General features: G+C 42.4%; 1 protein-coding gene and 1 pseudogene across 1 annotated transcript in view; both read right to left on the reverse strand.

Annotated features, from left to right (window-relative positions):
- LOC136884493 (uncharacterized) overlaps nucleotides 1-12529 on the reverse strand; it is an 865858-nt gene that overhangs the window by 72380 nt on the left and 780949 nt on the right. The window lies entirely within an intron of this gene.
- On the reverse strand, nucleotides 11801-11919 carry LOC136884584 (5S ribosomal RNA; annotated as a pseudogene).

The raw sequence follows: 12529 nt of genomic DNA on the forward strand, positions 1-12529 counted from the left end.
CATTCATCCATTCATCCATTCATCCATTCATTTTTCGTCCACACGTTTTGAATTCTGGTCAGTAGAGGATTATGGATTTTTAACTACCCTTACATTTCGTGCCATTAGGGGCCGATGACGTAGATGATAGGCCCCTTTAAACAACAAACATCATCATCATCATCATCATCATCATCAAACAACGCCATCCATCTATTTGAAAACGGAGGATTTTGGAGGAGTTTAGTTCGTTTACAGATGACTGCGGACTGAGTTATGAAAGGCACAACATTCTATAATCAAAAAGTACGTGTGTGTGAATGTAATTGTGAGAAAAGTAAGTAATGGGAGATAAAACATTAAGAGAATGGATGAAGAAGGGGGAAGAAATAAATCCTAAGTTTATTAAGAAGGTTATAATGGAGGAAAGACGGATAATTGGAAATGAAGAGGGTGTAAAATATACACGGAGAAGATAATCTGGTAAGAGGAGAAGGCAGTGTAAATAGAGACATTATGAGGGCGAGAGAAGGGGTCTGGCTTGCTTCGGCTAATGAAGGAAAGGGGGTTTGGGACAGACACAATAGGGGAGAAGATTGACTCAAAGGAAGATTCAGTGTGAAACTAATATGGTGACAGAAGGAAATGGGAGAGTGAGAAAGGGGAGGCTGTATTGAAATAGAGTATGTGATAAAGTGAAGATATAAAGAAAAAGGTAAATAATGGTTCATATATAATGGATGTCAAGAATTACCTTAAATATATGATGCCATCATGAGCATACAATTTGTTATTATTGCTGTTTCAATTCAGATGCCTGGAACAACTCAGGGGTAGTTGTTGTTGAGCAGCGATTCCAACCAGAGTCCCGAGAAATCCTTGGGCTTCGTAACGCCACATGTAAGTGTCCCACAAAATAATATGCATAAACATTTTATTAACAATCACAACTCACCTGTGGACGCTGCACACGGAATTTTCTGATAAATAATTCGACTAGTGTTAACATTGATGTTTTCTTTCTCCGTACTTGTAAACACGATATGGGCTTTTGGGCTTATGCCGTGCCAAGAAAACGAAGCGGAACTCTTTATGTTTCGCAAAAAGCTTTGGTCCGCCTCTGCAGAAGAAAAATCTCGACTGATTCCGAGGAAGTCTTCTAGACTGAAGATTGTGGTTTCCCATGTTCACACCAGGAAAATGTTGGGGCTGTACCTTAATTGACACGTTATCTTCCTTCCCACAGATAGATGTTACGCTGACGATGGGATACGAAGGGGCTAGGCGTTGGAAGGAAGAGACCATATCCTTAATTAACGTACAACCCCAGCATTTGGTTGGTGTGAATATGAGAAACCACCATCTTCAGGGCTGCCGACAGTAGGATTGGAACCCACTATCTCCCGAATGGAAGTCGATAGCTACGTGACCCAATCCGTGAGGCTACTTGCTCGGTCATCAGCCATCTAGTAGGCATAGGGTGAAGCAGAACGTCCAAATTAACGAGCAAGCAGCCAGATGGCGTCAAATTGAAGTGCTTGCACAATGTAGCCGAGACCATATAATAATAATAATTATTATTAAAACCCGGATTTTTATGCAGTAACAGGTTAGATTCCAAACCAATTTGGTTAGTAGAAAGTGTCGGCCACCCGCTCTTCCATAATGTAGCAAGAGTAACATAAATTATAGGGGTTCTGATGGGCTGTACCCCTCATGTTCATGCAAACCCTATAACATAATCGTTGTGAAGGTAGAATACACTTGCTACTCGCTTCAGTAAGTTTGCATTCTAACCTATTAAAGCATAAACATCCGGTCTCTAATTATTATTATCTACATATTAAAAGAGTTTACTAAAAACAGATTTGGCAATTCCTTCCGTTCGTTCTACTAGACCGATTTGCTTCATGTTTGTTTTATTCTCTCCGGAATTACTTGCCGGTGAATATTAAGACATTGATAGGTCTCTAAGTTCAGCCAACTTTGGGTAATCATTAAATCAAAACATTAAATGATTGCTCCAATAATTACAGGCGAAAGCTTACTCTAGCCCGCAATACATTCTATACTTCGCAGGTTGCTTAGCGGCTAACACTTTCATTAATGTTCTTATATATGTGGTTTTCATTCTTAGTAATGTCATTGCATGCAGCCATGTTTAATTACTACCTGTCAAGCCAGAGAGTATACATTTTCTCTGATCGCGGAAGAACACTACTCCCTGCTGGCTACTTTTTGATTATCTAACAATTCCCAGCTTCCAAATATATACAGTATCAACAGCCAGCAGAGCATTCCTTGTAAATTACATGCTGCTAAGAGAAAAAAAGTCTACGTACAAGCAGACCCTATCATGACATACGGTTTATACATTACCTGGGAACAGCTATCGGAGAATAACCTAGCTACCCTAGAAAGAGTGAAGGCCGTGACATGATACATGGCAAAATACGCTCTTTCGCGTCTAAGATACGAGTTCACAAGACAGCCGTTCTATATAAATGAAATGCGATTAAAATTACCATTGCCTTCTACAACACAATACCGAGCTTTAAATCAAGAACTGGAGGATAAGAAAAGCGAATACATGGATAGATTCTTACAAAACAGATGACATAATGACGTCAGAAAGGATGAATTCTGACTATGAATAGCGACATGCCATAACGCGTTTCTTATCAAATGTTCATAAAACCATTGAAGATGGCAGGCAAAAACAAGACTACAACAGGCATATCAAGACGAGTTATCTGACCTATTTATAACGAATGCTACGGATCACCACGGGTCCTCTAATTATTATTATTATTATTATTATTATTATTATTATTATTATTATTATTATTATTATTATTATTATTGGTTAATGTTTGTCTAACAAATTTGCGACCAAAAATATATGTTTTGCTCCAAGGTGCAATCCCAAATTTTCGAGAGAAACATCAACTGTTTTACTCCTTAAAGGAGACCTTCCAGGAACAATAATATATTGTTGTTTGAGTGATGTCCAATAGACTGGTTTGATGCAGCTCTCCATAACATCCTACCATGAGCTAACCTTTCTATTTTTACATAACTGCTACCTCCTACATCTGCTGTGATCTGATTTTCATATTCGCACCTTTGTCTACCTCTAACGTTCTTACACCCTACACTTTCTTTAAGAACCAGCTGTACAAGTCCTGGGTGACTTAAGATGTGTCCTATCATTCTATAGCTTCTCGTCAAATTTAGCCAAACCGACCTCCTCTCACCAACTCTATTCAGTAACTCTTTATTCGTGATTCGATCTATCCATATCACCTTCAGCATTTTTCTGTAACACCACATTTCAAAAGCTTCTATTCTCTTTATATGCCATCGTCCATATTTTACTTCCATACAATGCCACGCTCCAGATGAATGCCTTCAAAAACATCTTTCTAATTCCTATATCAATGTTCGAGGTAAGTTATTAGTATTCTTTAAATCTGAATTTCATTCCTATAAAGATAGAAATCCTGCTTCTGTTACAAACAGGGGATACCGTGGATGTCATTCTACCAATCCTACCCACCAGAGATCATGAGGGAATGAGGGCATGAGTAAAAGAACGCTTCAGACGCTTGAAAATAAGACTCCTTAAGATTCGTAAGTCCGCCTCTGTGGTGTAGTGGTTTGTATGGTTAGCTGCCACCCCCGGAGGCCCGGGTTCGATTCCCGGCTCTGCCACGAAATTTGAAAAGTGGTACATGGGCTGGAACGGGGTCTACTCAGCCTCGGGTGGTCAAATGAGTAGAGGTGGGTTCGACTCCCACCTCAGCCATCCTGGAAGTGGTTTTCCGTGGTTTCTCACTTTTCCTCCAGGCAAATGCCAGGATGGTACCTAACTTAAGGCCACGGCCGCTTCCTTTCCTCTTCCTTGTCCATCCCTTCCAATCTTCCCATGCCCCAGCAAGGCCCCTGTTCAGCATAGCAGGTGAGGCCGCCTGGGCAAGGTACTGGTCATCCTCCCCAGTTGTATCTGCCGACCCAATGTCTCACGCTCCAGGACACTGCTCTTGAGGCGGTAGAGATGGGATCCCTCGCTGAGTCCGAGGAAAAAACCAACCCTGGAGGGTAAGCAGATTCAAAAAGAAAGAAAGAAGATTCGTAAACCTAATATTGTCGGAATTAAAGAGAACAAGTGGTGAAGAAGATAATCCGGATAGGAATGATGAAAGGGAGCAGCAAGAAATAAATAGATCAAAGTGGAACTCATGATAGACTCAGCTATGTGCTCCTTGATGATCACTCTACTGCCTCAAGTTGAGAGCTCCTGTCTTAGGAATCAGCTAACAGATGTGGGCTTCCAGGGATTTTATACTTGTCACCATAAAAGAGTTAGAATTGGTTCTCCTTACTTGAGTCAATACCATCACCTTCGTATTTCTTATACAAACTCTCTTGGTCAATTTTTGTTTACTCATTACATAACAGCAGTCAACAACTTAAGATTTTTTGGATGACACATTGCTGTTGGCAGGAAGTTTAGACGATTTGCAGCGGCTGGCCAACCGAGTTGTAGAGGCAATTGTGAGCAAGACACGCTTATCTTAGTGTCTCGACTGTACCACCAAGAGAACTTGTAGGTCAATGGAGGGACAGTACAGAAGGTGATGAAATAAAAGTAAGTTGGCTATCCCGAAATTAAGTTTCTATATTCCTTTCCTTTTAAACATTTTTAGGCGGGAAATATTAGCATGCGCGATGGATGTATGACGGAGCATTCATATACCGGCCGGAGAAGTCCCGCCTGGTGTCAGTAGCGTAGCAGCAGTGGCTGGGAATGGCGGCTCGTATTCTTTCTCCCGGCGCCGGTGAGGTTCGGTCTGTGATAACGTTTCTACGGAAATTGGGATGGGTCATTCAAATCAAGAGGCGTGAAATGTTCAGTGCAGGTGTAGTGCTGACCTATGGCAATGCTCGCCCAGAGACGGCTCGGCGCTCAGCAACTGTTCAGTACGAGTTCCGCTGGGAGGTGTATGATCATCCACCGTACAGTCCTGACCTTGCTCCCAGTGATTTTATATCTTCTTGCACCTCAAGAGATTCCTGTTCTCCTGTCAGTATTTTCACAATGAACGAAGAGCTGAAGACGAATGTCACACGATGGTTTCATTCCCAGGCTGCAGATTTCTACGACATCGGCATACACAATTCGATCCCGCGATATGACAAGTGTCTCAATCCTGGTGGTGATGAAATGAAATGTCGTATGGCTTTTAGTGCCAGGATATTCCAGAACGGGTTCGGCTTGCCAGGTGCAGGTCTTTCTATTTGACGACCGTAGGCGACCTGCGTGTCGCGATGAGGATGAAATGATGATTAAGACAACACATACACCCAGCCCCCGTGCCGTAGGAATTAACCAATTAAGGTTAATTTCCCCGACCCGGCCGGGAATCGAACCCGGGACCCTATGAACCGGAGGCCAGTACGCTGAACGTTCAGCCAAGGAGTCGGACCTGGTGGTGATTATGTCGGCAGGTAGCTCCAGCATTGCTGTATCTGAGGCCAACAAAGCTTTTCATGTAGCTGTGTTGTCTTTTTCTAAAAATAGGGGAACTCAAATCCGGGATTAGCCAAACATGAAATGCATTCAATAAATTGCGGAGTGTGTTCTGCAGCAGATACAGTAGCTTATATCTAAGAAAATAGACTGTTGGGTTGTTATTTCTTCTCCACCTTGCTCTATGAAGTTGAAACCTGCACGATTAAAAAAAAAAGAGAAATGGACAAATTAGAGGCATTTGAGCTATGGACATGCAGAAGGATACTGCGTTTGAGCCAGACAGATAAGGCTACCATGAGGTGAATGAGAAAAAGGAAGAAAATATTAAAAATGCTGTCAAATCCAGAAAGCTGCAGTATCTCGGTCATGTGATGAGAGGAGATAGATGTAATATACTATAGATGTAGTATAGATCCCGTGAGATCTCCGAAGTTAAACAACATTGGGCGTGGTCAGAATCTGAATGGGTTGCCACACGCTGTTGGTGAAAGGTAAGGGAATGGAAGAGTGGAAAGGAACTGGCCACCCTACCGTACGCAAAACTCTGCGGAGGTTCGGACCTGCCTTCGGCCAGAGTACACCCTGGTCATTCAAGGGAAGGTACAGGATGGGCAAAATAAAACTGACCCAGATAATATTTATAAAACTGACACGGAATTGGCCCTTCTTCCCATCACAGGAAATGCTGGAAACCATGCTTTCAATGCACCAATTGGTTGCTGTCACATGTATACCCGTCCGTATCTCCTGCATGCTCTGTCCCGAGTACGTCGCTGTGAGTGAGTGAGAGGAGCAGACATGTTTAGAGACGAGTTGAAAGCAACTCAAAATGATGCTCATGATAGCACCGTGCCTGTTCATTATCGAGTGTTATGCGAAGCACGATTCGTGGAAAATCTGTGAGGAACTTTTTGCGCAAGAGTTTGAGACTAGCAGTGTTTTGACTAATCCCCAGCAAAGTGTACCGTTCAAAAAATTAGTAGCAAAATCGTGTGAAACAGGCTATGTAGCAAATAAAAACCATAACTCTCCGATAAGAATTCTAACACCAGAAAGCATTACTCGAGTGATGGAAAGCCTGGAACGAATTCCGATAATAATAATAATAATAATAATCGTATGGCCTCAGCTACCGTTTGCAGACATTTCGAATTGACGCCATCTGGCTGTCTGCTCGTCAATTTCGACGTTCCAGTTTACTCTGTCTACCATCTAGCGGACCTAGAGTAAACCGGATCTCTCTTGGGCGTCAATGGCTGAGAGTTAATTAATTTTGTCGGGTAAATACCAAATGTATCACCAGAGATCTTTTACATGCCGACATCGTACGACATGGAGTGTTGAATGGACTTTTTTCCGCCCTTCAAAAATCCGACTACCTCTGCCGGGTTTGAACCCGCTATCTTGGGATCCGGAGGTCGACACTCTACCACGGATCCACAGAGGCAGCTACGAATTCCGATGAAATCTGAATATCGTTAATGTGTGCAAGTGTGAATTAAGAGATCGCTGTGCAGAAACATTGTCAGTAACGACCTCCACCTGTATCCTTACAAGTTTAATGTTGTTATTATTATTATTGCTAGGGGCTTTACGTCGCACCGACACACATAGGTCTTATGGCGACGATGGAATAGGGAAGGCCTAGTTTTGGAAGGAAGCGGCCATGGCCTTAATTAAGGTGCAGCCCCAGCATTTGCCTGGTGTGAAAATGGGAAACCACGGAAAACCATTTTCAGGGCTGCCGATAGTGGGATTCGAACCTACTATCTCCCGGATGCAAGCTCACAGCCGCGCGCCTCTACGCGCACGGCCAACTCGCCCGGTAGTTTAATGTTGTTAAAGCGTCTAGATGAATCTTCGCGTGTTGAGTTCTGCTGGTGGTTTGTGAGTGAGTGAAGTGGAGCCAGTTTTTAATTTGTTCAGATGAGGCCATTTCTCTTCTATGATGCTCATCCCACTTCAGTCCTCTTGTAAATATTTTCCACGTCAGTTTTGTTTCGCCCACACGGTACAAGGCATAAAGGGAGACTAGGAATATGACGCATTTCATGGATTTATAATCTGAAATCTTGGTTCAACTCTTCCACTATTGAGCGGATTCATGCTGCAACATCTAAAGCAGGGCCTCTCAGGGTGCATGCGCCGGTGCATTGCACGGTGCGAGGTACAGGACACGACTTCACTAGGTTGACCAGAGTGCTAACCCACCCCCTCTTTCCCTACTTCTGTCTCACCCGTTCGGCCTGTCTCCGCTTTTTCACGTTCCCCGCTTATTCTTCCCTCACTGCGAAATGTTTATGTGCGGTGAGCGGAGACTCTGCTGTATGGGAAAATGTTACAGTTGTTAAAAAGGACTCTTTTTTGAGTTTAGTTTGAGCCACAATTTATCTAGAATTTCCTTTCCTATTTCTTTGCAATATCGGCTGACAGCAATTCTGAGAGCATTCTTTAAATCGCAAACAAAAATACTCGCACGCAATCAAGTTTTCGTACAACTCAAAACAGAAAAAAGACTTCCACATGTGCATGTGGAACGAAACATAGAAATAATCTTAGCTGCTTCTCGATGCAGCTTAGAAAATTCTTCCTTCGACAAATTCTCGTAGAATTCGAGCAGAGGCTTTGTATTGAAAAACATATCTCTTTGATGATAACGTAATTACTGTCCCATCGATTAAGCATTCGGCTTTATCGTCACGATTGAGAAAAAAATACAAAAGTTCCCAGTTCGATTGAAATGGTCTTTCAGAAGTCTTTGCTTTCTTCGAAACAGGTTATGTTGGTGTACTGCGTTTATCTATTTCACTGATAAACAAGCCGTCTATTGACGAAAGCTTGGTCGCTCTTAGCACATTACACCATCCCAGTGAAGCCGAGTTGAGTCGAGTCGGACCGATGCACAGTGCACAGAGCCACTGCGCCTCGGTTTGCATGCGTGAGATTTTGGGTGTTTAAGAGGCCCTGATCTAAAGCAAGAATCTACGTGATCGTAGCCGACCTTCCGAAAGATGATAGAAGAATAAGAATCTCAACTTTATCTTTATTTTCCCAATATTTTCATTCTTCCACTCAGCAGGTAACTATTATGTCATATTATTTCACTTGAAAAAATAACTCCGAACTCTTACGACAGGCGGAATATCCGGTGGGTGTATTTAATCTCAATAATATCACTTCTTCCAGTCTTCCTCTATTTTTAGAACATTTTTTGTTTATGTCCGCAAAAATTTCGCACACTTGTGTTTAATGTATGACCCATTGAACTATCCTTAATTAGTCGTCAAAATTTGACAGAAAAAAATGTTATATCCACGGCATAATAACTCTAAAAGTTTTTACTGTAAATTAAAATACACTCCACTTCCAAAATACATTTATACATATTAGGGTCTAAAATGTTATTACTACTCACACAGTTATTAGTTGATTTTCTCGCCCTACTCAATTGCCATAGCTTTTACCACACTCAGAATTGCTTTAATATCCTGGGAATATTTGTATACAGCACACTAGGTGACCACCAACCACTCTTTAAAACAGTATTAATTAATTTAGTCTAGAAATATTCATTTATTATGGAACACACATACACGTTCAGCGGTTTTAATTGCCGTTATATTTACGTAATTGACTATTAATTTGAAACTTCGTTTCGTTATTCTGACAGGATATAAATTGCATACACATCACGTTGTTGCGGATTGGCTTTTCAGCTTTTTTATCGATATAAATTGCATCTCATTGCTGGTAGTTATATTTAGACATAGGCTAATATTAGGTTACAGGGTGGTGTAGTTACGAGGGAGACGATAAAAGGAAGGTACGCGCATGAATGTGACAAGGTCTAGAAACAAGTAGGAAAGCAAATGCTAAATGGTCTTCGCATGAATTCTCCACGCTGTTCTGTCTTCAGCCATTCTCTTTGTCTTCCAGTACCTTCTATTCACCTTTACACTGTCCACTGATACCTCTTCCTTCCTCTATTCAGTTTTCCTGGTATCTTCCCTTCCAGTGCTTCGGTTATTAAACAATTTCGTTGCAAGCAGTGGCCTAACCAATTTTTCTTCCGTCTTTGAATGCATTCCAACCGTTCTCCTTCCTTCACCAACTCCTCATTCCTTACTCTTTCTTGCCGGACGATTTTCTCCATCTTCCACCAGATCCGCATCTCAAATGCTTCTAGTCTTCTTTCTTCCTCTTTTCTCAGCGTCCAAGTCTCAGCCCTATAAAGCGCCACACTCCACACAAAGCACTTCACTAAATTCTTCTTGAGGTCCTTATTTAGAGGCCCACTCAACAGTGTCTTTTGTTTCATAAATGCTTCCTTGGACAGTTTCAATTCTAGTCTTCACTTCGTCCAAGCAGTACAGATCACTTCTGATTATGCTTCCCAAATATTTGAATTTAGACACTTGTTCGATCTCCTCCCCCGAAAGTATTATTTTATCTGTTGAGTCCTCCTTTGACCCCATGATCATTGCCTTGGTCTTTTTCCTATTAATTTTCATGCCTAACTTCTTATAGGATATGTTTAATTTTTCCAAAATAGCGTACATCATTTTTCCAGTTTTTGCTAGAACCGCCATGTCATCTGCTAATCGAATGCATTCAATTCTTTTCCCTCCAACTACCACACCTTGTTTTCCTTGAAAGCAATTTGCAATTAATGCCTCCAGATATATATTAAACAGCGTTGATGAAAGACAACAGCCTTGCCTCACTCCTCTGCCAGTTCTGCTCCCTTCTGACAGATCATATCCTATTCTGATATTTTTTCCTGAAAATATGTTGTTTTTTTTGCTAGTGGCTTTACGTCGCATCGACACAGATAGGTTTTATGGCAACGATGGGATATGGAAGGTCTGGTGTTGGAAGGAAGCGGCAGTGGCCTTAATTAAGGTATAGCCTGGTGTGAAAATGGAAAACCACAGAAAACCATCTTCAAGGATGCAGACAGTGGGATTCGAACCTACTATCTCCTGGATGCAAGCTCACAGCCGAGCGCCCCTAACCGCACGCAATGTTATAATTAGACAAGTCATGTAAATATTGCTAAGAAGTGTGTAGAAATTAAAATTAACAGTGCAAGAATGCGTCGTCAGGTATTAACATATAACAAATCTTTGTTTGAAACATTTTAAAAATAAAGTAATCTCGTGTCCTAATCCCGAGATGGTGCAGCTCTTTTCAGGCACAACCCCAATGGATGTGAGTTGAGTGTACCTATTGAAACACATACCAGCCGTTCTGCCAGTTTCAAATTTCTGTCACTACCGGGAATCGAAACCGGACACCCAAGGACGGCAGCTAATAACACTAAATGTTCTTAAATCGGCACTGGCCATATGTGTTAATTTCCTTGGACACAATTCATGACTGCAATCCGTTTGGAAGGCGAAACAAGACTTGACACAGTATCCCTACAAGAAATACCCCATTGAACCGCTACATGTTTCAATTTTCTTTTTTATCATGGACTACTTATCTCTCTCATTTTTAAGATCAACTATCCTTCTTCCTTTATTATTGCTGGGCTTGAGAGCCATGCCGAGAAATCAAACATCAAACACAAACACACCTTAGGTTCCAGCCTGTGTCATCGTAGCGCACCTGTCTACTCGGAGGTCCGTCCTCAAATCCCCCCATGATTCTTCAATTGGTGCACTCAAGGCGGTCTTAGGCAACGTGCAGATTCTATCAATACCGCATCGCGAAAGCCCATTTAAATTCGCCAGCGAAGCCATCTAATTCACTAACTTCAACAGCTGATAAAATAACAACGATGCGAGATATCGATTTTTTCAGTTTGACCAATCCTCTAGAGCTCATACATTGTTTACGACCAACCTGTATAAATGGTTTAGACTGTAATATATACGATTTTGAACTTCCTTCCCAGTCTGACGTTCGTTCGACAGTGCTGTGCCCAGGTACTCGAGCACTTCGACACTTTCAAATTTATAAAACACCATGGCGCAACAGCCCCGAAGGGCCATGGCCTACCATGCGACCGCTGCTCACCCCGAACGCCTGCAGGCTATGAGGTGTCGTGTGGTCAGCACGTTGAATCCTTTCGGTCGTTATTCTTGGCTTTCTAGACCGTGGCCGCCATCTCATCGTCATATAGCTCCTCAATTGTAATCACGTAGACAAATTGGACCTCGAACCAGTCCTCAGATTCAGGTGAAAATCCCTGACCTGGCCGGAAATCTAACCCAGGGCCTCCAGGTAAGAAGGAGGCACGCTACTCCTACACCGCGCGACCAGCTAAAAACGGAATTGAGCTAACGGTACGTGATGTTCCCAAGCGGTCACCCATACAAGTACCGACCACGCTGAATGTTGCTTAACTGTGGCGATCGGACGAGAACCGGTGTATTCAATATGGTATGGCCGTTGGCTTTTCCAAATTTATGGTCGTCGATATTTAATGGCATGTGACTTCCGGTGAGGCCTGGCGCTGTAGGTCTATGGAGTTGACGACATGAGCGCTTGTGAGAAGGGGTCCTTATCTAAGATGAATTCCAATGCACAAGATGGCACAAACTTCCAGTTTACGAGCTAAAAGAATTAATTAATGAAAGATGAAATCTCTGACTGTTCAGGAATGGAATCCAGGGTATCTTGGAACAAAGGAAAGCCTGTTAAACATATTTTTTTTTCTATTTGCTTTACGTCGCACCGACACAGATATGTCTTACGGCGACGATGGGATAGGAAAGGCCTAGGAAGTGGAAAGAAGCGGCCGTGGCCTTAGTTAAGGTACAGCCCCGGCATTTGCCTGGTGTGAAAATGGGAAACCACGGAAAACCATCTTCAGGGCTGCCGACAGTGGGGCTCAAACCCACTATCTCCCGATTACTGGATACTGGCCTCAATTATGCGACTGCAGCTATCGTGCTAAACATTTAACCAAGGAACTGCATATCCTCGATATTGATTATTGATGGCGTACTATAGCCGCTAACCCATGCTCGGAACTTAAGGCATCCTAAAGCCTCTTTTATTCGC

The sequence above is a fragment of the Anabrus simplex genome, chromosome 12 (assembly GCF_040414725.1).
Source record: "Anabrus simplex isolate iqAnaSimp1 chromosome 12, ASM4041472v1, whole genome shotgun sequence".
Lineage (NCBI taxonomy): Eukaryota > Metazoa > Arthropoda > Insecta > Orthoptera > Tettigoniidae > Anabrus > Anabrus simplex.